Consider the following 25,651-nt stretch of genomic DNA (forward strand, 5'->3'; position numbering starts at 1 on the left):
CGCGGGAAATTTTGCCCTCTTTGGCGGAATCATGCTAACGTGCTAACGATTGTTTAGTATTGCTGCGGAGCGCGCGCGGGTCCGAGCAGCACGGTTGCGCGCAGCGCGGCGTGGATTCGCGAGAAATGAAAACAAGAGAGGAGAGCTGGCCCGATAGGCGGAGCAACGCCATGAGCAACGCCAACTTCCGGTTTCATGTTCGCTTCTCAAAGAGTGACGTCAGGGCTTCTCCTGAGTTTCCTTCCTCCGTGGGCTGAAGCAACGCGCGGCTCCTTAGACGATCCCACACAGAAACGACTCCTGCAACGCACGGAAGTGACGTCACTAAAAGACAACGTCGCATGCATGCGTATTTCCGGTTTTCTGAGGCGCGTGGTTTGATTACATGTTCACACGTGACATTCGGTACGTATCCCGTTAGTCGTGCTTTTCTGCTACCGCCGGTGCTGGTCCCAAGGCCTGGTTCTGCTGCATCCTCGCAAGCCTTTAACATCATCCTTTTATATGCGCGAAAACTTCTTTGCAAGGTTATTTTATATTTGCTAGCGTTATTTATATCTATTCTAATGAGTATTTTGATGGCATTTTGATTGTGTTTGTCGCGTATTTGCCTGTCTTGCTGTCCTTGTTCGCGACCGCTTGCTTTGTTTAACCCTAGCGCGGATTTCTCGGATTCAACATATGTAGTGCTGACTAGAAGGCAGCCTCCTTTCGTTTGCGAAAAAGCTCAGATTTATTTTCTAGCAGTGTTTTTTTTCTTCTAGGTGTCAATTTAGATTGCACTGCTTGCAACATGACACGTGCTTTGGTTGCCGGTGACTTGATGGTGAAATACATGGACCAGTAATTTCCATCGCGTCGTAGTTTGTCAGTCAGTGTTGCCGCGCATAGAGGAGTAAGGATTGAGCATTTGCTGTCAGTGATTGCTGACAAGCTAGCTGGTTTTGATGTCATTGAGCACATTGGCAGTAACAATACTGCTGACAGTGTCAGCGTTTGCATGGACAAGTATCACCAGATCGCTCAGGGGATCATTGAAAGAAATCCATGGTGCATGTAGCTTCTTCTGCCATTCTTCCTCGGGGGCAGAATCAGTACAACTCATGGGAAGCTCAATCCCCTTGGTTGCATGACCTCAATGATAACTACATAAAGGTTAACACTGCCCTGATGCAGTGCTGCCACGAGTGCAGCTTCACACTCCTGGGTAGTCTCTTGGACAACTGGCCCAGTTGCCTGAGCAGAGATGGTGTCCACCCGAGCCGCTTTGGTAACAAGGTACTGGCAGACCTCCTGTACCAGGGGGCCTGCACCCTGTCCATCCATCTGGAGAGAAGCCGCATCCAGCAGTCCTACAATGAGACCCAGGCACCTTCTTCATGGACTGGTTGGACTCGGCAGGACAGCATACCTGCCATCTCGAGGCTGACTTTCCCCCGCTTGGTTTGCATATTTTCATTTCTTCTCAAGCAGCAAGTGGACCTTCCACAGCACGAGCTCCTGTCTGGAAAGCCAGCACTGCTCCCTTGCAGAGGCACGACACCAACCAGACTACCAGAACCCTTCAAGGTGCTGGATTTTCACTTGGTGGTGGTGTCCGTGTCCGTTGCAAGGGAAGCAAGGCTTGGTTCACCTGGGACAGCCTGCCTTCCCCCATTTTCTCTGGCACAAGTGCACCAAGCAGGGGAAAAGCCGAGGGGAGGTCGGCTGAGCCAATGATCTCTGGTCGAGGTGCAAGCGCCACTTGTGTAAGGAGAACCAGGAGAGCCACACAAAAGCATGAGAGTGCTCCTGTTGTGGGCTCATCTGTGGGGGAAGGAGAGGCCAGTACTCGAGAAACAGCTGTGCCAGAGGCAGTCTCCCACCGTGGCCACAGGGAGTGGAAAGTGGTAGTATCGAGGAAGCGGCGGAAGGCTGCAGCATTGCACAAGCAAGAATGGAGCTGTCACCTGGCTGCAGACAGGGAAGGCAAAGTTCTTGCTGGGACAGCTGCTAAGTTCTTGAAGTTCGCTTCACCTTTGAGAGCAGTTGTAAGCCAGAGATAGACATGCATTGACAGTGGAAAGTCTGAGTGTGCTTCTTCTGCTGTCTCTGGCACCAAGCTTGAAGGACAAGCCAGTGCTTCTCATGACGCCATTTGTGATAGTTTTGGCAAGGTGCAGCATGTGGCTACCAGGCAGAATAAAGATTGCTTGGTAGTGGCTATGGCTGAGTGCAGACCTGTCATAAATGGTGTTCCAAATGAGGTCACTGTCTGCAAATGCTGCAGGTCAGAAACAATGCAAGATGGAGGGCAGATGAGCAATCCTGGCACAGAGGCTGGTGACCTTAACGAAGCTGCGTGCATTGTCCCACGCGATGTAGGTGTTGTGAGGCTGCTTTGACATCCAGCTGCAGGCCTGCCAGCTCTGATGCCCAGGTTGTTTGTGAAGGAGCTGGTGCTAACACAACCAGAGTTCCTTGGATGGTGGGGGCAGCAAAGTTTATTTAAATGCTACATTTGATAATTTTATTTCTTTTAAGCAAACCTTTGATGAATGTTGCAGGTAGGGCCGCACATAGTCACAATAAATAGGTCTCAAAGAAGTCCATTTGCATCAGAATCTAAAGAGTTTGAGCATATTAGGACTTCATATAGCTGTTTCATGGTCGTGCTATAAAACCAAGAGGCACAGGAAAGCGACCCAAGCAAGCATACAGTGGTACTGGTTGTGAAATGGCAGTTTCAGTAAGCCTGTGCAAATCACCTACACTTCACTACAAAATAATCAAGCTGCAAACTAAGCATAATCACGCCACGAAGTATTATGACTTCTATCTTCAAAGCAGGCTTCTGAAATGCAGAGAAGGTAGAAGTCTGATTTTGCCAAATGTAATATTGGCCCATAGTATTTTAAATATTTTGTCGAACTGAAAACGGGCAAGAAATTAAATACGAAAGATGTTAATTATAAGCAGAGGTTTTTTTATGCCTACTCGCAACGAGCAGGCTCACGGAGAAATGGTTTTAGAAAAAAAATATAGACACCTTGTTAGCAAATAATCCAAACAGGGTCATTCACTATGAAAAGAATCAACGTAATAACCTCCAATTTGTGCTACTTCAGACGACGCACATACGTGAGATTTTGGAAAAGTATCTAGAGATTTTATTTATTGACGGAACATCTAAGGTAAACATTGAAGGCTATATCTTGTACTCTATATTGGTTGACGATGGTGGAGGTCGTGGGAGACCTGTGTGTTAAGCCTTTTTGCGAAATGAAACTACTGCAATTGTGCAGGCTATGTTCTCCAAGTTTGCAGAGTTTAACCAGTTCATTGTGTCTGCTTGCAGAGTAGTCATGATAGATAAAGACATGAACGAGCTACGCATTTTGACTACGATTTTTCCTAATTCTGAAATTTTGTTGTGTACATGGCATGTGCTGCAATGCTTTAAGCAAAATGTCAATGAGAAAGCTAGACTGCAGCGTGATCAATTACTCCCTCTCTTTAAAAAAATAGTTTATTCCTTCATTGTGCAGGACAACTTAGACAGGCTTGCTGAGCTCGAAGCTATGGCTTCGAAAGATTTTATGTCTTATTACAGGCAGAACTGGCACTCCTGTAAAGATGTGGGTACATGCATATCGGCAAAAACTTCCTACATTTGGTAATAACACGAATAATCGCATATAGTGTCACAATCAAAAGATTAAAAGTTATCTCAATTCAAGCACGCATTTGGGTCAAGCCATGAAGCACTAGTAAGTTATATTGAGAAGGATTTCTCATCTCTAAAATTTTCCAAGTTTAAGGAAATGGAGCTGAAACTAAATGTAAATGATGTAAGTGAGCCATTTCAACTAGACTTGGCCCGTAATTGCACTTCTGAGGCCACAAGTAAAGTACTTGAGCAGTAGGAACGGTTTAAAGAAGTAGGTTATGTGGATACTTCCACTGGTAATTCTTTCGTAGTGGCATCAGCAAGTTCCGAGCACAGTGTTTCATTATGCCTGACGCGTTGCATGTGCGAATGTTATAATCAGTGCAGTTTGCCTAGTGGACACATTTTAGCAGCTCGCCATTTTGCCCAGCAAGACCTTTTTGACAAAGCATGCCTACCAGACAGGTAGTGTAAGGATCATTTCTTGAGTGGCAGCTGCATGGCCTCAAGTGCCACACCAGTGCCGACAAGCAGCATTCTGCTGCCGCGATCTGTGAAGCTCGACGGTGCTCAAGCAAAGGATTGTTACACCTACAAGACATTTTGTGAAGTGTCCAAGACTGTGGCTAATGTGTTATCTAATTGTGGTGAGAAGCAGCTAATGGAAAAACTTGCATAATGTAATGCCACTGTGGCGCTGTGGGTAAATAAATAAATAAATAAATAAATAAATAAATAAATAAACGCGACGCATTCTTCAGGAACTTAACCACCTTTCGTAGTATGAATACATCAGCTTCATTACTCCAAATGACTGCTACAAGCAGTTGCAGGCATTCGAATAGTAAAAAGCTTGTTGTACATTTGGTGAAAAGAGGACGGCCAAAGAAAGTCAAAGCTGTTAAGCGCAGGTTTTTCCCATCAAAAAGAAAATGCAAAGCCTTGCAATGGTGACAGCAGACACGTTAAATGTCTGCAAACGCCACTCTATTTCAGATGCCGATTTGAATGCTTTTAGTACAGGGCACCTCGATATCAGGCAACCTGGTTAACTTAGCACAATACTTCATTCATGAAAAATTTCCTAATTGGAATGGCTTTCAGCATATGTGCTACTTGGCCATTGTTTACTACATACTCAAGTAAAAAGTTATCTTATTCAAATTTTGCATGTCCGAAACCCCGATCACTGGCTTACGGTAACCAGTGTTGACGCTGAAGAAAACATGAAAGAGCGTAGGTTAGGGCGTGTTGGTATTCCATAACTGAGGTTTTTTGGCGCACGAGAAGGGACGAAAGACAGCGGCGAGACGAGGACACAGCGCTAAGAAAACAGTTTTTTATATGACTCAATTGATTAAAATACTCCTTCTGATGCCATCAGGCAAATCAGGCATATGCTAAAATTGCAGTCACCAACGCTGACCACTTGCACTAAAGAGGTGCAAAACCAGTATAACAGGCTTCACAGTGGCTTGTTTGCAATTGCAAATATGTGTTATTTAGCATCAGATAGGATACCAGAAAACTTAAACCTTCATCAGAGTAAGCTGCGCACACATTTGCTGAAGCGCATACATGGATGATTTTCCCTTGGCAAGCTCCCTCGCTATTCTTCCGCGGCCAAAAGATTGTATTTACGAGTTGCATTCTTTGTGCAGGCAACCGGTGTATATGGTGGAAAAGTACTGGGCATTTCTTGTGCGTATTGTTCAAAAAGCTTTCACAGAGCATCTCTTGGCCCTATAGCGGATGAATTATACAAATGATGATGATGTGTGGTGTTTTATGGCGCAAGGGTCAGGTTTGGCCAAAGAGTGCCAAGCCAAAGGTAATGAGATCAAAGTGGAGGGATAAATTACAAGCAATGGTTGGAACAGAGCTGTAGAGGGGCCTAAAAGACGGTAACTGTAAAGTACGTAAGAGCTACATGTAATAAAACTATGACAATGACTATGAAGCGTGCCAAGGACGCGAAATATGCATTGTGAAAGAATTACAATGTGCTAAGATTGGTATAACCAAAATTTGCTATGGGGCTTGGTGAGGGGCCCTTTAAGTACCTTGGAGCACCCCTTGATGCTTACAAGGAGAGTAGCGAGTACTGGAAGGAGCGGACAAATTAGGTAAAAGAAAAAGCCGACCGATGAAACGCTTGTCACTCGTCAATATTCATGAGAGCTACAGCGTAACATGTTTCTCGTGACAAAGATCTGGTATGTAATGCAGGTCCTACAGTGATCTCGGATTAATGTGCAGAAACTGCACCACTTGTTCGCTGTTTTCATGTGAGCATCAAGCTGGGAGCGACGAAGCCGAGATCGACTCTTCCGGCGTGTCAAGGATGGCGGTCTGGGGTTGGCGCTCCTCTTCCTGCTTCAACTAGCGAACAGGTTCTTTTTTCGAGATACAAATTACCCATTTCAGCGCCCCGTGATCCAGATCAGGCTGTCAGGAGCGCTTCCCGAATTTGTTGCAGGTACCGAAATATAGAGACTTATAGCTTGTCCGCTATTCCGGCAAACGGGGGCGCTTTGGGCGGATTGCCGGATATGCGGGGTCGTAAACGTGAGCGGTCGGAGCGGTGCAGCCGCCTGCTGGCGTAGACTTCACCCAGACAAACGCAGAGCTAAAATTGCAGTAATCCACTATATCCTGCATCGCTGCTGGAGCAAATTTTTGACAGCAGCGTAATTGTGAACACGATTACGCTGTTGTCGAAAATTTACACCAGCAGCTAAACAGAATATCGCAATTGGCTCTGTGTTTGTGTGGTCGAGCTTTCGGCCACCAGCTCGCGCCACCAATCTGGTCGCTCAAGTTTACGCCACCGCTCAACCGGCAAATCGCCCGCGCTTACCGGAATACCGGACGCAATAAAATTAGAGAGGTTTAGCTTGTGCATTATTCGGGTAAACGCAGGTTGACGGGGTGTTCAGGCGAAGGCGTAAACGCCAGCGGCCTGCATGGTGCAACTATACCTGGTGACGCACAGCTCAAACAAACAAAAACAGCTAATATTGCCTTAACCAAGTGTGTATCCTGCTTCGCTACTGGTGTAAATCTTCCGCCCTGGCGCAATCATGTTGCTGCCAAAAATGTATACCCACACCAAAGTAAAATACACTTCGTTACTGCAATATTAGCTTTTTTCGTCTGTTTGAGCTCCGCGCCACCAGGTGGCTGCACCATGCAGGTCGCCCCCGTTTACACCTCCGCCCCAACGCTCTTCCGCCTGCGTTTACCCGAATACCGGACAAGCTAAACCTTTCTAATGTCGACGAAGGTTTCTGGTACGACCTGATCATGCTTACGGGCCTTCACTGTTTATGGCGCTCAAGAATGGCGGGCTACCATTCCGACCCGGATGCCCGACCGGCGCGTGTATACTTCCGCGAATGCATGCAGCAGTATGTAGAAGTGCAGAAGTCGCAACAGCCTTATCCCTGAGTGGCTGTACAGGGTTGAATCCCTGACAGCACTCAAGGAATTTTAATACGACAACGTCAGGCCACAGTAGTGGACGGCAACAAATCTGTTTCGTTCGTTTTTTATCTTTTTGCATAGAGTTGAAGGAACTTTTGTTGTGATAAGTCGCGGACTAGCAATAATAAAAAGGTGCCCGCGGTGTAGTGGTTATGAGATCCACCTAACAGGCGGGTGGGCCTAGGTTCCATCCCTGGCGGGCAGTTTTTTTTCTTTCTATCGCTGTTTTTCGTATGGGTCATTAAGAATGTTTGCAGTACACCATACATTCTTTTACAAGTGTGCGCCCTGTTGGAAAAAGAAAGATGCAGGGCGAAAAAAGATACCTGTGGCCGCCAGGGATCGAACCTGGGACCTTACGCATGTGAGGCGGATGTGATAACCGCTACACAACTGGCTTCTTTCTTTCTATATTTCCTCGTTACTGAAATGCCATGTACATTGGCATTTGAATACATTGTTAAAAAGAGAATCAGCTTAGCTTATGCTGACTCTCTGAAATTAAGATCGCTTGAATTTAGCCAACTCATCGAACAGCGGCAACCAATCGGGTGGTTCTTTCTGGGCTTTGTACACTTCACGCATGTAGACGACTTTCAATAAAGTTTTCTCGCACAGAATGGGCATTCACATCAGCATGACATACAGACATTCTTGTGGACCATATACTATGGAGGCTCAGCAGCATAATAGGATCATATGGAATATCGTTATTGCCTGTGTCTAAGTATCTGATACCACGTGGGGTTATTGGTAATGCTTTCTTTAATGTTCGTTGTAAGATGTCCCAATGAAAAAAGGGATCCCAACAATCAATGAAGACGTGATCAACAGTCTCTGGTTTTTTACACATTATACAATCGGTGGTCCACGGCACATATATTCCCTTGTCGGCCAGCCAAGTCTTTACAGGCAAGGTATTTGTGTGGAGTCTAAAGAAGAATGATTTTACCGATGGTTTCACAGGCATTCTTTTGACCCTTTTGAGGACATCATCGCCTGAACCTCCATAGTATGCTAACCTATACATTGTAACTGGCATTAATGAGTATCATATCATGGTACAATTTCTTTCTTTTGACGTAACTTAAGTATTCTAGCGAGAAACGAACACTGAGCATACGGAAAGATGACAACTTCCTGAAGGAAACCTTTCACTGGAGGGGATTCAACATTCGAACACGAAACAAGGAAGTCGGGTAAAATATTACTTAATCGCACTTGCGTCATGGTGCGCAAAAATGGATCACTGTGGTTCCGCAAGAACATAAACCGCGATACAATCTGGCGTACAAATAGGTGTGACAGTCCAAGACCACCGCTGCGAACTGATCTGAACAGATTAGAGCGGTTGCAGCGTTCCCAAGTTGAGTTCCAAATGAACACAGCGAACACTCGATGCAGCTTCTGTACATTCACTCGCGACATGAATAGCGCTTGCAGTATGTACCATATTTTTGCAACCAGAAAAATATTGCACACAGTGGAGCGCGCGAGCATTGACAGATTGCGCCCTTGGCATGCCAGCGCTTTTTCCTTCGCCGTCTGTGTTTCCTGTTCCCAGAACTGCGTACTATCTTTGTAATGTTCAAGCGGCACGCCAAGATATTTCACAGGCATGGTCACCCACTGTATGTTTGTGAAACTGCGTGGTTTGCTTTGCCACGCGCCATGCCAAAACCCGATGCACTTATCCCAGTTTATGGCACTACCTGTTTTTTCGCAATAAGTTTTCGCCAGAGTTACCACTTCGCTGACGCTGTCATAGTCATCGCAAAACACTGCTAGATCGTCAGCGTAGGAAAGCACTTTCACCTCACTTTGCTGTAATTTGAAACCTTATTTTCTCGTCCTCTTTAATGGCCAAGCAAAAGGGCTCCAGGTATATTGCGAAAAGCAATGACAAAATTGGGCACCCCTGTTTCAGAGATGAGCAGACATTGACACTTCTCGTGAGACTCTTGTTAATAATCAACCGTGTGCTGCAGTCTGTGTACACCATTTTTAAGCCATCTATAATTACTGATCTTATGTTCGTGTATTCTAAAATCTCGAAGAGAATATCATGAGCAACACGGTCAAATGCCTTCTCCAGGTCTAGCTGCAACATTGCAACTTTACCCTCGAAAGCATCGACGCATTCTAGAACGCTCCTGACGACGTGTACATTGGTGGTTATTGTGCGCCCTTTAATCCTACACCTTTGGTGGGCTCCAACTAAAAGTTTTATTACGCTCTGTAACCGTTTCGCCAGTATTTTCATAAAAATTTTATATTCAGTGTTCGCAAGGCTAATGGGGCGGTACGATGCAACAGACAAGCGCTTTACAGGATCGTCAGATTTTGGTATCAGGACCATCTGAGCTGTTCGGAATGACGCGGGTATTCGGTTGTTTTTGTAGCACTGCACTAAAAATTTCTTCATAATTAGTGCTATTTCTGCTTTAAATGTTTTGTAGAAAGCTGCGCTTAATCCGTCCGGCCCAGGTGCCTTTCCTGAGCCTAGTTCTTCTATAGCAGCTTCAACTTCACGCACAGTTATAGACGCTTCGAGGCCTTGTTTAACGTTTTCTTCCAATCGTGGCATAAAGTGTAGGAAGTGGCTTATGAAGCCACCCAGATCAGTTTTTCCTTCGCCAAACAAGTCTCCATAGTGTTCAACAAAGGCGCGTTCAATGGTCCTGCGGTCGCTCGTCACTTCGTCATTGTAGCTTATCTGTTTTACATCGCTGCGGCGAGCGTAAGCTTTCTCGCCACTTAGCGCACGTTTATTCGGCGTTTCCCCTTGCCACAATCTTTCTGCACGGGATCTTATCATGGCACCGCGGTACTTCTCTGTGTCGATGATTTCTAACTAGCTTTTAACTTTCTTGATTTCCTTCATGACTTGGCTAGGTTCTGTGCTTTCTACATTAAGTAGAAAGTCGAGTTTACTGCTCAGGGCTTTTTCTTTCCGTTGTTCTTCTTGTTTCAGTTTAGTTGCCCTTTTTATAGCACTCGTCTTCATTTTTAAAATCTTCCCACATGGTGACTACATATTTCTCATCAGCTACAACCAATCGACCGAGTTTTTCTTTAATGTCATTTACAAAACAGTCATCTTTGAGTAGCTTATCGTTAAATTTCCACAAATCCCACGAGAAGTTTGTTTTTCGTTCTTTTGTTCCTATTGTGAAGGCAACCAAACTGTGGTCACTAAAGGAGACTTGCTTGTTATCGTACGTTTTGCATAACGGCACCAGTTCCAGTGACACATAAGCTCTATCTAGCCGAGCATGGCTAAGTCCTTGAAAATGAGTAAAACGCGGAACACTGTGATCGTACAACACATAGCCGACGTCTTCCAGGTTGTATTCACTGACAAGATTGTTCAATAGCAGTGCACTACGATCATTCATCGGCAGTTTTTTCACGCGATCCTCCGGAAAACAAACACAGTTGAAATCGCCAAGTAAAACCAAAAGCTTATCGGTCTTTAAATAATTCAAGTAATTTGTTTAATTATGGGGTTTTACGTGCCAAAACCACTTTCTGATTATGAGGCACGCCGTAGTGGAGGACTCCGGAAATTTCGACCACCTGGGGTTCTTTAACGTGCACCTAAATCTAAGTACACGGGTGTTATCGCATTTCGCCCCCATCGAAATGCGGCCGCCGTGGCCGGGATTCGATCCCGCGACCTCGTGCTCAGCAGCCTAACACCATAGCCACTGAGCAACCACGGCGGGTGGTCTTTAAATAATCTTCAACTCGTTCAAAAAAAAAAAAAGACTGTCTCTCGCTCTGTCTATTAGGGGCGTAAATACAAATAACTCGCCAGAAAACTTCACTCAAGGTAAAATCGACAACAACCAGGTGTCCCGTTTCACACACTGTGACTGCTTCCACACTTATATTTAGGCTATTGCGCAAAAAGATAGCGCAGCCCCCCGATGTGCCGGCCGCATGACAGACGCATACATTGTAACGGGGAACGAATGGTTGCACCATGCGATCCGTTTGCTCTTGACTCGCTATCTTGGTTTCCTGAACGGCGATTATGTCGAGATCGTTTTCTAGAAAGATAAGACTCTCCGCCTTGTGCTTAGTCCTCAGACATTTAGCGTGGCAATACGAATCGCGGTGTTAATTGCGGTCTCCATTATGAGCAAGAACAATCGGTTCACATAGCGCTTACCTTGAGAGACCCATGCACTATGCATAAAGTGGTGTCCTCTGTTCTGTAGTACATGGCTCCGCCAGTCAAGCTGGCGGTATCACACGTAGTGGCCATATCTAGGTTGCACTACCCAAAACGGAGCCGCTACGGGGGCGGCCCCGTCTCGGGTCAGCGCTCGACTTCGACGTTGGGCCTCGGCTTGAAAGGCGAACGTCGCCGCTGAGCCGCCTTTGTAGGTGGTTCGATGCATGTCGTTGCTCCAGAGGTCCCGGTTACGCCGGTCGTTTCCTCATGTGCCCGCTTCGCAGGCATGCTAGTGGCTGCTGACATGTCGACGTCAGTCGTAGCAGACGCCTCGGCACACGTAGTGGCAGGCGACGGCTTCGAGGGGACATCACTCTGTTCTGTAGCGAAACTCTGATTATCAGGCGCCCCGTTTTCACTCTTTTTCCGAGTATCAGCCTCGTCGTTCGTTTGCTTGTCTGGGCACAAGTTTTTGGGGTGAAGAGACTGCTTCTGTGTGACCGCGTTGCCAACCTTGACGCTCTTAACCAGAGAAATATCTTCAACTTCAGCCTCATCCATGAGGTGTTCAGATACTTCTCTTCTCGTTGGTCCTGCAACGACGGCGTATGTCTTAACGCACTGAGATCGTTCATGGCCGAAGCGGCGGCAGACCTCGCAACGTGGAACTCGACAGTCCCGGCGAATATGACCGGTTGTATGGCACCGCAGGCAAAGAGGGGCGCGGCCCGGAATGACGGCAAGGACGAGCTCCCCTGCTATGCGTAGCTGGTGCGGAATATCGTCGACTGTAGTACCTGCCATAAGCTGCAGTGTCACCGACCGCGTCGTCGAGCCCTTGTCCAAAATCCCTTGAACACGCCACCGTTCTTTCTCCGCGTCCGTAACCGTTCCGTATGGGGCAAGAGCTTGTCTGATGTCTTCATCTGACACGTTTGGCAGCATCCAGTGTAACTTCATGCGCACGCCTTGATTGACGTGGGGTCAACGACAATACAGCGTCGTTCTTTGACAATGATGCTTCGGATAGCAAGCAGTTTCCTAGTGGCTTCAGTCGTCTTCATCATGACCGCCTACACGTGATTCATCTCATATGCCCCCAAAGCAACTACTTCGGGGAGCAGTTCCAGACGAACCAGAGCGTCACAGAAATCCTCAACCTTGTACGGTCTTCCACGGACGTCCGCGTGTAAAAAAACAGTATTAAGGACAATTCGACCGGTAGGCAAGTGCGGCAAAATCACCTGATAATCCTCGTCTTCAAAAACAGCATTCCTGTTACCGCGGCCGTTCGCGTCCGTCAACGCCGCTCCGTCGGAGTACATGATAACACGTCCGTTCACTGCGGTGCCCGGAAGTGGAATGACCGCTACACCACTGGCACCCGTCGGAAACCGCAGCCACTGCTCCTGACGCATGCGCAGAAAGAGCTGTTAAATCTAATTTTCATGTCTCAATTATTCTGGAGCACCTACCATGGTGGAGTGCCTCATAATCAGTTCGTGGTTTTGGCGCGTGAAAAACCACGGATGAATGTTTTAAACATTTCAGTTCGACGTGCGAGGTCCAGTACTCCAACACTGCGACTTCCAACGGGTGCCCGTGGTCTAGTGGTTATGACATCCGCCTAACAGGCGGGTGGGCCCAGGTTCGATCCCTGGCGGGCGCAGTTTTTTTTTTCTAATGAATCAGTTTTGCAGCACACTGTACAGTTTTTTTTCCTCAAAGTGCGCACTCTGTTGGAAAAAAAATTGATGGGAGGGGGGCGAAAAAGGCCAGTGCCCGCCATGGATTGAACCTGGGACCTTCCGCGTGTTAGGCGGACATGATAACCACTACACCACGGGAACCCGTTGGAAATCGAACTGTTGCAGTACCAGTCCTCACCCCCCCATGCCGAGCTGAAATTTAAAAAAAAATTATTGGTTAAGGAAACGCGACAGATACGACACTGACTTGTGAAAATATTTATTTTGTGTGTGACAAAATATGTTCACGGAAACGATGGGGTTCAAGGCAGGGGCAACAAGAACACATAATGTGAGGCAGGAGTAAAATGTGCACACCAAGGCAGCAAACTAACTTTGAAACAATAAGTAGAACAGGAATGCAAGGGAAGCTACCGTGCCCTTCAACCTTAGAGTGGTTGCTGCTCTTATGAAGTATCTTTTCAATGTCCCGTTAGTTACTGCTGTTTTCATTCTAAATGGGCAAATGCATCTGCAGTCATTTACCAGAAAACATGCATTTTCGCCAAAAGACAAAACACACTAATGCTTGTTCTTTCTAGGCCACTGAAACAAAATAACATTTGGCTGAGTCAGTACTGAAGTAAGCTTCAAATCACTCCCACTATGAAATACTCAAGGTAAACAACTGAACTAAGGCAGTTATTAGGTGGTATATTTTCAGGATTTGTTTATCGTTTACGGCTGATGACCTGCTGATCCTGGTGATAACGTAGCTAGAATGCTGTTGCGACCACTCGCAAAGCTTGAAAACGAAAATCTTTATTTTATTGTTTCAGGCATCCTTTCCTCACAATCTGAGTCTTTATTCCAGACATGCATACATAGGTACATGGCTGAGGAGAAAGGGAAGAAATGCACTAAGAAAAAACCACCTACGGTACCGCAGGACTGTAAAAATCCTACCACACCATAGGAGTTCCTTGTTTCGAAAGGATCTTCTATGTTAAGTGAACTCAAATGCTTTAACAGAAACTGGCTAACATGACGTTGCCAAGATTCCCTTTCGCGCACTATACACCGGAACGGAACTTCTTCTTTGTGGGTCTTGGCGGTAAAAAACATGCCCAAAGTCTTATTTTTGCACTTACTTATGGCATTTGCTATTTTTCCTAGTTCCAGCTCCTTGCAGAGGGACACAGCCTGAGATTTTACCCGAGCCGGCTTGAGGCTTGACGTGGCGAAATTCTTTTCCACAGCTCGGCAGGCCTTCTCCTTGTAAATTCCTTGCGGGACCACAACGAAGCCTCCTTCCTTGTCAGCCTGTAAAAGCAGCAGGCCATTGTCCTTGAAGAATGTGACAACTTTGTTAATCCCAGATCGGTTGCTCGAAGATTTCTTCGTAACTGTTCTTGACAGAGCATCCACTCCTTCCAGCAGGCACCTTTCCTGGTCTTCAGGTGCGCCTTCTCGGAAACACGCCTATTCAAAGAAAGTAGCTCGTGCGCTGCAGTTTCAGGTTCGAGGCTGAACTTCGGTCCCTTCGCCAGCACGTTTTTTACATCCTCCGTGACTTGTACTTGTCCCAGGATTTTTACGGCACCACTGGCCTTCTTCTTGTCTGGCGGCTTGGGTGTGTTGTTTAGCATATGTCGCCACCAGAATTCCACCGTTTGAGCCGCAAGCTTCCTGTGTTCCCGGAATTTCTTATCGGCAACCCACTCAGGATAATTGATGTGACATGTCACGCGCAAATAGTCAAAAAAGCAGGCGGGGTTTCCACAGACAGTTCTGAGTTTTGTAGTAGAGTGCCTGCTCCAGAAGATAAAAGGGAAAGCAAGAAAAAACACGCAAGAACAAACCAGGAGATTAAGACCTGTAGTCGTACCGTACTCTCACCGCGTAGCCCACAACCTGAAAAGGGTCGCGAGTAAATTCAAAGTCCCGGTTGTTTTCTCAGCCCCTTCAAAACTTGCTACATTGTGCGCCCGCGTTAACAACCAAAAAACAGAACGCGCGACCTGCGGAACCCAGCATACCAATCCACTTGTCAGTTGCAAGGAAGGGGTATGTTTATCAAATTCCGCTCTCATGCAAAAAGGTTTACAAAGGACAAACGGGGCGGTGTCTAAATGAAAGGCTAAAAGAACACGAAAGGTCACAGAAAAAGGAACTGGTTCCAATATGGCCATCCATTGCAATGAGTGCGGGTGCAAGCCTCGCCTAAGAGAGACCATGATTCTGGACAGAAGTCGAGACAGCGTGGCCCGTGAGCTGAAGGAAGCCTTCCACATTAAAAGGAAGGGCCTTGAATGCGTAAGCGAACCATCAAAAAATTCTGATTTAAAGTGAGATGTCATTTTTAGAAGCCCATAGTTAAAACTGAGCACGTTGCTGCGCCGCCTGCGCCTGGTGAATATTCCTAATCTTTTAGTTTTTTATGGGGTACTCCCTTACGACAGTGTTTGTGTAAAGCGTAACCATTATCATTTATAGTCATTTGGCCCTGTACACCACGTGTCATCTTCACGAATGTCACCTTCACAATCGTTCTATCACCTTTTGCCTAGTTACCATGTGATGTTTTGACAATGCGCGAGTTGCGCCGCCAAATTTGCGTATATATATTGTGTGTTTCCGTCATTAAAGCATCAGTTGTTAGTAAGCGCTCGTCCGTGTCTCTTCTTCTTGTGTCGTCTGTTTGGCGCTATAGTACTTCAGTAACATGCACCAACTAGCCCAACAAAAAGTTCTGCTGGAACCAGTGTTGACGCTGAAGAAAACACAGTTTTTTATATGACTCAATTGATTAAGACACTCCTTCTGATGCCATCAGGCAAGTCAGTCATATGCTAAAATTGCACTCACCAACATTGACCACTTGCACTATAGACGAGCAAAACCAGTACAACAGGCTTCACAGTGGCTTGTTTGCAATTGCAAATATGTGTTATTTAGCATCAGATAGGATACCGGAAAACTTAAACCTTCATCAGGGTATGCTGCGCTCACATTTGCTGAAGCGCATACAAAAAGGCAACATGGATGATTTTCCCTTGGCAAGCTCCCTCGCTATTCTTCCGCGGCCAAAAGATTGTATTTACGAGTTGCATTCTTTGTGCAGGCAACCGGTGTATATGGTGGAAAAGTACTGGGCATTTCTTGTGCGTATTGTTCAAAAAGCTTTCACAGAGCATCTCTTGGCCCTATAGCGGATGAATTATACAAATGATGATGATGTGTGGTGTTTTATGGCGCAAGGGTCAGGTTTGGCCAAAGAGTGCCAAGCCAAAGGTAATGAGATCAAAGTGGAGGGATAAATTACAAGCAATGGTTGGAACAGGGCTGTAGAGGGGCCTAAAAGACGGTCACTGTAAAGTGTGTAAGAGCTACATGTAATAAAACTATGACAATGACTATGAAGCGTGCCAAGGACGCGAAAGATGCATTGTGAAAAAATTACAATGTGCTAAGATTGGTATAACCAAAATTTGCTATGGGGCCTGGTATGGGGCCTTAAAGTACCTTGGAGCACCCCTTGATGCTTACAAGGAGAGTAGCGAGTACTGGAAGGAGCGGACAAATGAGATAAAAGAAAAAGCCGACCGATGAAACGCCGGTCACTTGTCAATATTCATGAGAGCTACAGCGTAACATGTTTCTCGTGACAAAGATCTGGTATGTAATGCAGGTCCTACAGTTCTCTCGGATTAATGTGCAGAAACTGCACCACTTGTTCGCGGTTTTCATGTGAGCATCAAGCTGGGAGCGATGCAGCCGAGATCGACTCTTCCGGCGTGTCAAGGATGGCGGTCTGGGGTTGGCGCTCCTCTTCCTGCTTCAACTAGTGAACAGGTTCTTTTTTCGAGATACAAATTACCCATTTCAGCGCCCCGTGACCCAGATCAGGCTGTCAAGAGCACTTACCGAATTTGTTGCAGGTAACGAAATATAGAGACTTATAGCTTGTCCGCTATTCCGGCAAACGGGGGCGCTTTGGGCGGATTGCCGGATATGCGGGGTCGTAAACGTGAGCGGTCGGAGCGGTGCAGCCGCCTGGTGGCGTAGACTTCACCCAGACAAACGCAGAGCTAAAATTGCAGTAATCCACTATATCCTGCATCGCTGCTGGAGCAAATTTTTGGCAGCAGCGTAATTGTGAACACGATTACGCTGTTGTCGAAAATTTACACCAGCAGCTAAACAGAATATTGCAATTGGCTCTGTGTTTGTGTGGTCGAGCTTTCGGACACCAGCTCGCGCCACCAATCTGGTCGCTCAAGTTTACGCCACCGCTCAACCGGCAAATCGCCCGCGCTTACCGGAATACCGGACGCAATAAAATGAGAGAGGTTTAGCTTGTGCATTATTCGGGTAAACGCAGGTTGACGGGGTGTTCAGGCGGAGGCGTAAACGCCAGCGGCCTGCATGGTGCAACTATACCTGGTGACGCACAGCTCAAACAAACAAAAACAGATAATATTGCCTTAACCAAGAGTGTATCCTGCTTCGCTGCTGGTGTAAATCTTCGGCCCTGGAGCAATCATGTTGCTGCCAAAAATGTATACCCACAGCAAAGTAAAATACACTTCGTTACTGCAATATTTGCTTTTTTCGTCTGTTTGAGCTCCGCGCCACCAGGTGGCTGCACCATGCAGGTCGCCCCCGTTTACACCTCCGCCCCAACGCTCTTCCGCCTGCGTTTACCCGAATACCGGACAAGCTAAACCTTTCTAATGTCGACGAAGGTTTCTCGTTCGACCTGATCATGCTGACGGGCCTTCACTGTTTATGGCGCTCAAGAATGGCGGGCTACCATTCCGAGCCGGATACCCGACCGGCGCGTGTATACTTCCGTGAATGCACGCAGCAGTATGTAGAAGTGCAGAAGTCGCAACAGCCTTATCCCTGAGTGGCTGTACAGGGTTGAATCCCTGACAGCACTCAAGGAATTTTAATACGACAACGTCAGGCCACACTAGTGGACGGCAACAAATCTGTATATTACTGTTTCGTTCGTTTTTTATCTTTTTGTATAGAGTTGAAGGAACTTTTGTTGTGATAAGTCGCGAACTAGTAATAATAAAAAGGTGCCCGCGGTGTAGTGGTTATGAGATCCGCCTAACAGGCGCGTGGGCCCAGGTTTCATCCCTGGCGCGCAGTTTTTTTTCTTGCTATCGCCGTTTTTCGTATGCTTCAGTAAGAATGTTGGCAGTACACCATACATTCATTTACAAGTGTGCGCCCCGTTGGAAAAAGAAAGATGCAGGGCGAAAAAAATACCTGTGGCCGCCAGGGATCGAACCTGGGACCTTCCGCATGTGAGACGAATGTGATAAACGCTACACCACTGGCACCTGTTCGAAATCGCAGCCACTGCTCCTGACGCATGCGCAGAAAGAGCGGTTAAATCTAATTTTCATGTGTAAATTCTTCTGGAGCCCCTACCATGGTGGAGTGCCTCAATAAGTTCGTGGTTTTGGCGCGTGAAAAACCATGGATTAATTTTTTAAACATTTCAGTTCGACGTGCGAGGTCCAGTACTCCAACACTGCAATTTCAACGGGTGCCCGTGGTCTAGTGGTTATGACATCCGCCTAACAGGCGGGTGGGCCCAGGTTCGATCCCTGGCGGGCACAGTTTTTTTTTCCTAATGAATCAGTTTTGCGGCACACCGTACAGTTTTTTTCTCAAAGTGCGCGCTGTATTGGAAAAAAAATTGATGGGAGGGGGGTGAAAAAGGCCTGTGTCCGCCATGGATCGAACCTAGGACCTTCCTCGTGTTAGGCGGACGTGATAACAACTACAGCACGGGCACCTTTTTTTTCTTTATTGCCAGTCCTCGACATGTCACAACACAAATATAGACAAAGACCAAACAAGTAAAAAGGAATGAATACAAAAACCGAAGAAAGTACAGTTATATCTACAGTCGTTGCCGTCCGCTACTTTGGCCCGGCGTTGTCGTTTTAAAATTCCTTGAGTGCTGTCAGGGGTTCAACCCTAAACAGCCACTCAGGAACGGGTTGTTTCAACTTCTTTACTTCTACATACCGCTGCATACATTCACGGAAGTACCCACGAGCCGGTCGGGCATCCGGGTCACAATGGTAGCCGGCCATTCTTGCGCGCCATAAACAGTGGAGGCCCGTAAGCATGATCAAGTCGTACGGGAAACCTTCGTCGTCGTATAGTGGCAGAAACCTTATTCCGTGTGGATCTATAGGTAGCTCCTTTTTTAGAGTCCTTTACGTCCCAGAAAAAGACAGCTTCCCAACAGTGGATGAAGACGTGATCTATGCTTTCTGGTTTTTTACATATAAGACAGTGGGTTCCCCATGGCATGTAGAACCTACGTTGTTCCAGAAATATTTTAACGGGTATAGTACCGGTATGTAACTTAAAGAAGAAAGATTTGGTGGCTGGTTGAACTGGCATCTTAATTCTTGACTCTTTTGAATACGTCTAGGCCTGGGCCTCCTCTGTACACGGCTCTGTACATGGGTACAAGCAAAACACTGTCACACAAATCCCGATATAAGTTTTTCCGTTTTACACTCCACAAATATGCATTTGAAAAACGAGCTCGTAAAAAATAAACACTCTGAACTATTTCCCGAAAGAAACCACGGAGTGGCCCTGGCATTATTTCTGTACCTACAACAAAATGAGGAAGTGGTCTTGACAGCCTCATTTGGATCGCGGTGCGCAGAAAGGGGTCATTTGCATCACGAAAAAAGAAGAACCTCTTCACTAGTTGACGCAAGAAGAGGTGCGCCAACCCCAGACCGCCATCCTTCACACGCCGGAAGAGATTATCTCGGCTGCATCGCTCCCAGCTTGATGCCCACACGAAAACAGCAAACACGCGGTGCAGTTTCTGCACATTAATACGAGAGCACTGTAGGACCTGCATTACGTACCAGATCTTTGTCACGAGAAACATGTTGCACGCTGTAGCTCTCGCGAATATTGATAAATGGCTGGCGTGCCATCGGTCCGCTTTTTCTTTTATTTCTTTTGTCCGCTCCTTCCAGTACTCGTTACTGTCCCTGTAGGCATCAAGAGGTGCGCCAAGGTAGTTAACTGGCGTCGTGACCCAGCTTATGTTTGAAAAGTGGTCTGGTGTAGACGCCCACGTTCCATGCCAAAACCCCAAACATTTTTGCCAGGTAACAAAGCTATTAGTGACGTTACCAAACTTTCTTACGATACTCACAGTGTTTAATACGCTTTGCGTATCTTTACAGCATACTGCCAAATCGTCAGCATATGCCAATAACTTCATCTCTGCTGCTTGAAGACGAAACCCCTTAATGCTACCATTTTCGATGATGGCCTGGCACAACGTTTCTATGTAAACACAGAACAGGAGTGGACTGAGTGGACAACCCTGGCGAACGGAGCGCTTCACGTTAATGGGGGCCCCCAACGTCTGATTAATTATAAGTCTGGTATAGCAACTCCGGTACGCCATTGTCACCCCCTCAGTGATTATGTGGCCAAAATTAACATGTTCAAGGATGATGGACAGTATCTCGTGAGAAACGCAATCAAACGCTTTCTCCAAGTCAAGCTGGAGGATCGCTACTGCATCACACATGGCGTCACAACACTCCAACACACACTTCATCTTATGGATGTTAGTAAAAATGGTTCTGCCGCGGATGCCACACGTCTGGTGTGGGCCAACTACTTGCTTAATAACTGACTGCACCCGCCGTGCCAGCACCTTCATCAATATTTTGTAGTCGCAGTTAGTAAGCGCTATGGGTCTGTAGGAGGAAAGTTGCTTGAGCTTTTCGGTCTCTTCTGTTTTCGGTATTAGTACTGTATGGGACTGGCCAAAGGATGGTGGAAGTATTTTCAGTTCGTATGCTTCATTGAAAACGGCGGTTAAGATAGGAGCTAGGTGGCCTTTAAATGATTTGTACCAAGCAGCACAAAGACCGTCTGGACCTGGTGACTTGCCAGGATTCAGGTCTTCGATGGCTTTCATCAGTTCATGTTCTGTTAATGATCGTTCTAAGGTTTCTTTAACCTCACTCGACAGCTGTGGGTATTCGTTGCAAAAATAATTTCTTGAAATCGTGCATGTTGACAGGCCTGAATGCAAAAAGTCTTTTATAATGCTCAAAGAAAGCATGCCCTATATTATTGTTATCCGTTAATACCACCCCTTCATATTCGATAGCCTCAATCAGCTTATGTCTCGAGTGCTTTTTTTCTAGCCCCAGTGCTCTTTTCGTTGGCGTTTCCCCGCATGATAGCCTTTCTGCTCTGGCGCGCACTAGCGCACCTCGGAAGCGCTCTTCGTCGAACACCTCGAGCTTCTTCTTAGCGTCGCGCATATTTTGTTGATATGCGCCAGGTTGCATGCATTCAAGCTTCGCAAATTTTTCCAGCAATGTTGTTAAATAGTTTTCTCTGGCCTTTTCTTCTTATCGCAGTAAGCTACTTCTTTCGATTGCCGTCAATTTAATGCTTTGTTTCAGCAATTCCCATTCCTCACCAAATTCCACAGAACTGTCTGCTCCAAAGGAATTCAGAGCAGCCACTACCTTTTCGTTAAATGTTTCATCCCGTAACAGCTCTGCATTCAATTTCCATAGTTCCCAGACGAACTTGTTTCGTTCTTTCTTGCTGCCCACGGTGCATTTTACCAGGCAGTGGTCAGAATATGATATGGCCGTAACTGTATAGCACTGGCATTTTTCAACTAAATCATATGAAAGATAGATACGGTCTAAGCGTGCGTGACTAGTGCCCTGAAAGTGAGTGTAGATCACGTCTCTGTCAGCCCGAAAAGACTCCGCGATATCTTCTAATTCGAATTCATGTGTAATGTGCGCCAGGATATCACTACTTTTGTCACAAACCACGCGACGCGAAGACCTATCCTCAGCGTTCAATACGCAGTTGAAGTCGCCTACACAGGCTATCATTTTTTGCACATGGAAATGATGCTTTAAACTCAAAAAGAAATTTGCTCTCTCTTGCACAGTATTAGGCGCATAAATGCAAAACAAGCACCATTGGACATTACAATAGCTGAAGTCACAAAAGACAAGTCGACCAGAAGTGCACGAGAAGTAACCATCTATGACAAGACCAGGGAGCTTCCTCACGAACAGGACACACCCTGACGAAGTCCCTAAGGCGTGGCTCACTACCGCATAGTTCAGGATTCGAGTTTACTTTCAGTAATATGTAAAGCTGGAATATGACCTCTGTAGACAGAGTGACCACTCGTTTGATTCTACATAGAGATATTCTACAGGGCTTGTCCTGCAAGCACCAGTCGCCGGGCGGATACCTAGGTGATGCACAGGGTCTAGGATTTTTAGCGCCCTCGGCGTTGCAGAATGATAGATTATAGCACAATAGTCAAGACGAGAACGGACAACACTCCTGTACAAGTTCAGGAGACATTTTCGATCATTGCTCCATGTTGTGCGAGACATAGCTTCTAAATATTTTATTGTTTAATACACGCAGAACTGGCATTGCTGTAAAGAAATGTGGGTACCTGAATATCAGCAAAAACTTCCTGCATTTGTTAATAACACGAATATTCGCATTTACTGTCATAATGAAAACATTAAACGTTCTCACTTCAAGCATGCATTTTGTTCAAGCCGTAGTAGCATTAATAAGTTATATTGACAGGAAGTTCTTATCTCTAAAATTTTCTCCAAGCTTAAGCAAATGAAGGTGCACCTAAATGTAAATGATTCCAGTGAGCCATTTCAATTAGTCATGGCCCGTAATTGTACTTCTGAGGCCGCAAGTAAACTACTTGAGCAGTATAAACAGTTTAAAGAACTAGGCTATGTGGTTACTTACACTGTTAATTCTTTTGTAGTGGCTTCAGCAAGTTCCGAGCACAGTGTTTTATTATGGCTGATGCGTTGCATGTGTGATTTTTTTAATCAGTACAGTTTGCTTAGTGCACAAATTTTAGCAGATCACCATTTCGCCCTGCAAGACCTTTTTGACAAAGCATGCCTACCAGACAGGTGGTGTAAGGATCATTTCCTGAGTGGCAGCTGCATGGCCTCAAGTGCCACACCAGTGCTGACAAGCAGCATTCTGCTGCCGCGATCTGTGAAGCTCGACACTGCTCAAGCAAAGGATTGTTACACCTACAAGACATGTTGTGAAGTGTCCAAGACTGTGGCTAATGTGTTATCTAATTGTGGTGAGAAGCAGCTAATGGAAAAACTTGCATAACGCGAGGCATTCTTCAGGAACTTAACCACCTTTCGTAGTGTGAATACATCAGCTTCATTACCCCAAATGACTGCTACAAGCAGTTGCAGGCATTCGAATAGTACAAAGCTTGTTGTACATGTGGTGAAAACAAGAAGAGGACGGCCAAAGAAAGTCAAAGCTGTTAAGCGCAGGTTTTTCCCATCCAAAAGAAAATGTAAAGCCTTGCAATGGTGACAGCAGACACGTTAAAGGTCGGCAAACGGTACTCTCTTTCAGATGCCGATTTAAATGCTTTTAGTACAGGGCACCTCAATATCAGGCAGCCTGGTTAGCTTAACACAACACTTAATTCATGAAAAATTTTCTAATTCGTATGGCTTTCAATATGTGCTACTTGGCCATTGTTTACTACTACTCAAGTAAAAAGCTATTTTATTCAAATTTTGCATGTCTGAGACCCCGATCTCTGGCTTATGGTAACCAGTGTTGACGCCGAAGAAAACAAAGTTTTGTATATGACTCAATTGATTAAGATACTCCTTCTGATGCCATCAGGCAAATCAGTCATATGCTAAAATTGCACTCACCAACGCTGACCACTTGCACTAAAGAGGGGCAAAACCAGTACAACGGGCTTCACAGTGTCTTGTTTGCAATTGCAGATATGTGTTATTTAGCATCAGATAGGATACCATAAAACTTAAACCTTCATCAGAGTATGCTGCGCACACATTTTCTGAAGCGCATGCAAAAAGGCAACATGGATGATTTTGCCCTCGCAAGCCCCTCGCTTTTCTTGTGCGGCCAAAAGATTGTATTTACGAGTTGCATTCTTTGTGCAGGCAACCGGTGTATGCTGGAAAAGCACTGGTTATTTCTCGTGCGTGTTGTTCAAAAAGCTCCCACAGAGCATGCCTTGGCCCTATAGCGGATGAATTGGACAAATGATGATGATGTGTGGTGTTTTATGGCGCAAGGGCCAGGTTTGGCCAAAGAGCGCCAAGCCAATGGTAATGAGATCAAAGTGAGGCGATAAATTACGAGCAATTGTTGGAACAGGGCTGTAGAGGGGCCTAAAAGACGGTCACTGTAAAGTGTGTAAGAGCTACATGTAATAAAACTATGACAATGACTATGAAGCGTGCCGACGCGAAAGATGCATTATGAATGAATTACAATGTGCTAAGATTGGTATAACCGCAATTTGCTATGGGGCCTGGTGAGGGGCCCTTTAAGTACCTTGGAGCACCCCTTGATGCTTACAAGGAGAGTAGCGAGTATGAAAGGAGCGGACAAATGAGGTAAAAGAAAAAGCCGACTGATGAAACGCCGGTCACTCGTCAATATTCATGAGAGCTACAGCGTAACATGTTTCTCGTGACAAAGATCTGGTATATAATGCAGGTCCTACAGTTCGCTAAATTTAATGTGAAGAAATTGCACCGCGTGTTCGTTGTTTTCATGTGGGCATCAAGCTGGGAGCGATGCAGCTGAGATCGTTTCATTTGCCGTGTCAAGGATGGCGGTCTGGGGTTGGCGCACCTCTTTCTGCGTCAACTAGTGAACAGGTTATTTTTTGGAGATACAAATGACCCATTTCAGCGCCCCGTGATCCAAATCAGGCTGTCAAGATCGAAATATAGAGACTTATAGATTGTCCGCTATTGCGGCAAACGGAGGCGGTTTGGGCGGATTACCGGATGGTCGGGGGCGTAAGCCTGAGCGGCGGGAGCGGTGCAGCCAGACATACACTAGACATAACTAGGCATAGACAGAGCTAAAACTGCAGTAGCCTACTATATTTCTGCTTCGCTGCTGGTGTAAATTTTCGGCGCGGCGTATTTGTGAACACGATTACGCCGCTGTCTAAAATTTACACCAGCAGCTAAGAAGAATATAGCAATTGGCTCTGAGTTTGTGTGGTTGAGCTTTGCATCACAGCCGGCACCACCAATCTTGCCACTCCCGTTTACGCCCCCGCTAATCTGACAAACCGCCCGCGCTTGCCGGAATACCGGACACTCTAAAACTCTCTATTTGCACGCAAAAACCTGATTCCGTGGGGATCTCCTTTTGAAGCTCTTTTTGTAAAGTCCTTTGCAACACCTCCCAGAAAAAGGCCCCTTCCCAACAGTGGATGAAGACATGAGAAACTTTTTGCGTGTGCACTATTCTGGCAAATGGGGGCGGTATGGGCGGATGGCCGGATGTGCGGGGGCGTAAACGTGGGCGGTCGGAGTTGTGCAGCCGCCTGGTGGCGTAGACTTCAACCAGACAAACGCAGAACTAAAATTGCAGTAATCCACTATATCCTGCTTCGCTGCTGGAGCAAATTTTCGGCAGCAGCGTAATTGGGAACACGATTACGCTGCTGTCGAAAATTTACACCAGTAGCTAAGCAGCATATAGTAATTGGCTCTGTGTCCTGAC

At 46.2% G+C, this 25,651-nt stretch overlaps 3 non-coding genes across 3 annotated transcripts; 2 read left to right on the forward strand and 1 right to left on the reverse strand.

Moving 5' to 3' along the window:
- The first annotated feature begins 12,914 nt into the window (after window positions 1–12,914).
- TRNAV-AAC (transfer RNA valine (anticodon AAC)) lies at window positions 12,915–12,987 on the forward strand. Its single transcript has one exon. It is a non-coding gene; the product is annotated as a tRNA-Val (tRNA).
- Window positions 12,988–13,095: 108 nt separating this feature from the next.
- TRNAV-AAC (transfer RNA valine (anticodon AAC)) lies at window positions 13,096–13,168 on the reverse strand. The gene has a single exon. It is a non-coding gene; the product is annotated as a tRNA-Val (tRNA).
- Window positions 13,169–18,572: 5,404 nt separating this feature from the next.
- Window positions 18,573–18,645, forward strand: TRNAV-AAC (transfer RNA valine (anticodon AAC)). Its single transcript has one exon. It is a non-coding gene; the product is annotated as a tRNA-Val (tRNA).
- Window positions 18,646–25,651: the final 7,006 nt, after the last annotated feature.

Source organism: Dermacentor variabilis, chromosome 8 (genome assembly GCF_050947875.1).
Source record: "Dermacentor variabilis isolate Ectoservices chromosome 8, ASM5094787v1, whole genome shotgun sequence".
NCBI lineage: Eukaryota > Metazoa > Arthropoda > Arachnida > Ixodida > Ixodidae > Dermacentor > Dermacentor variabilis.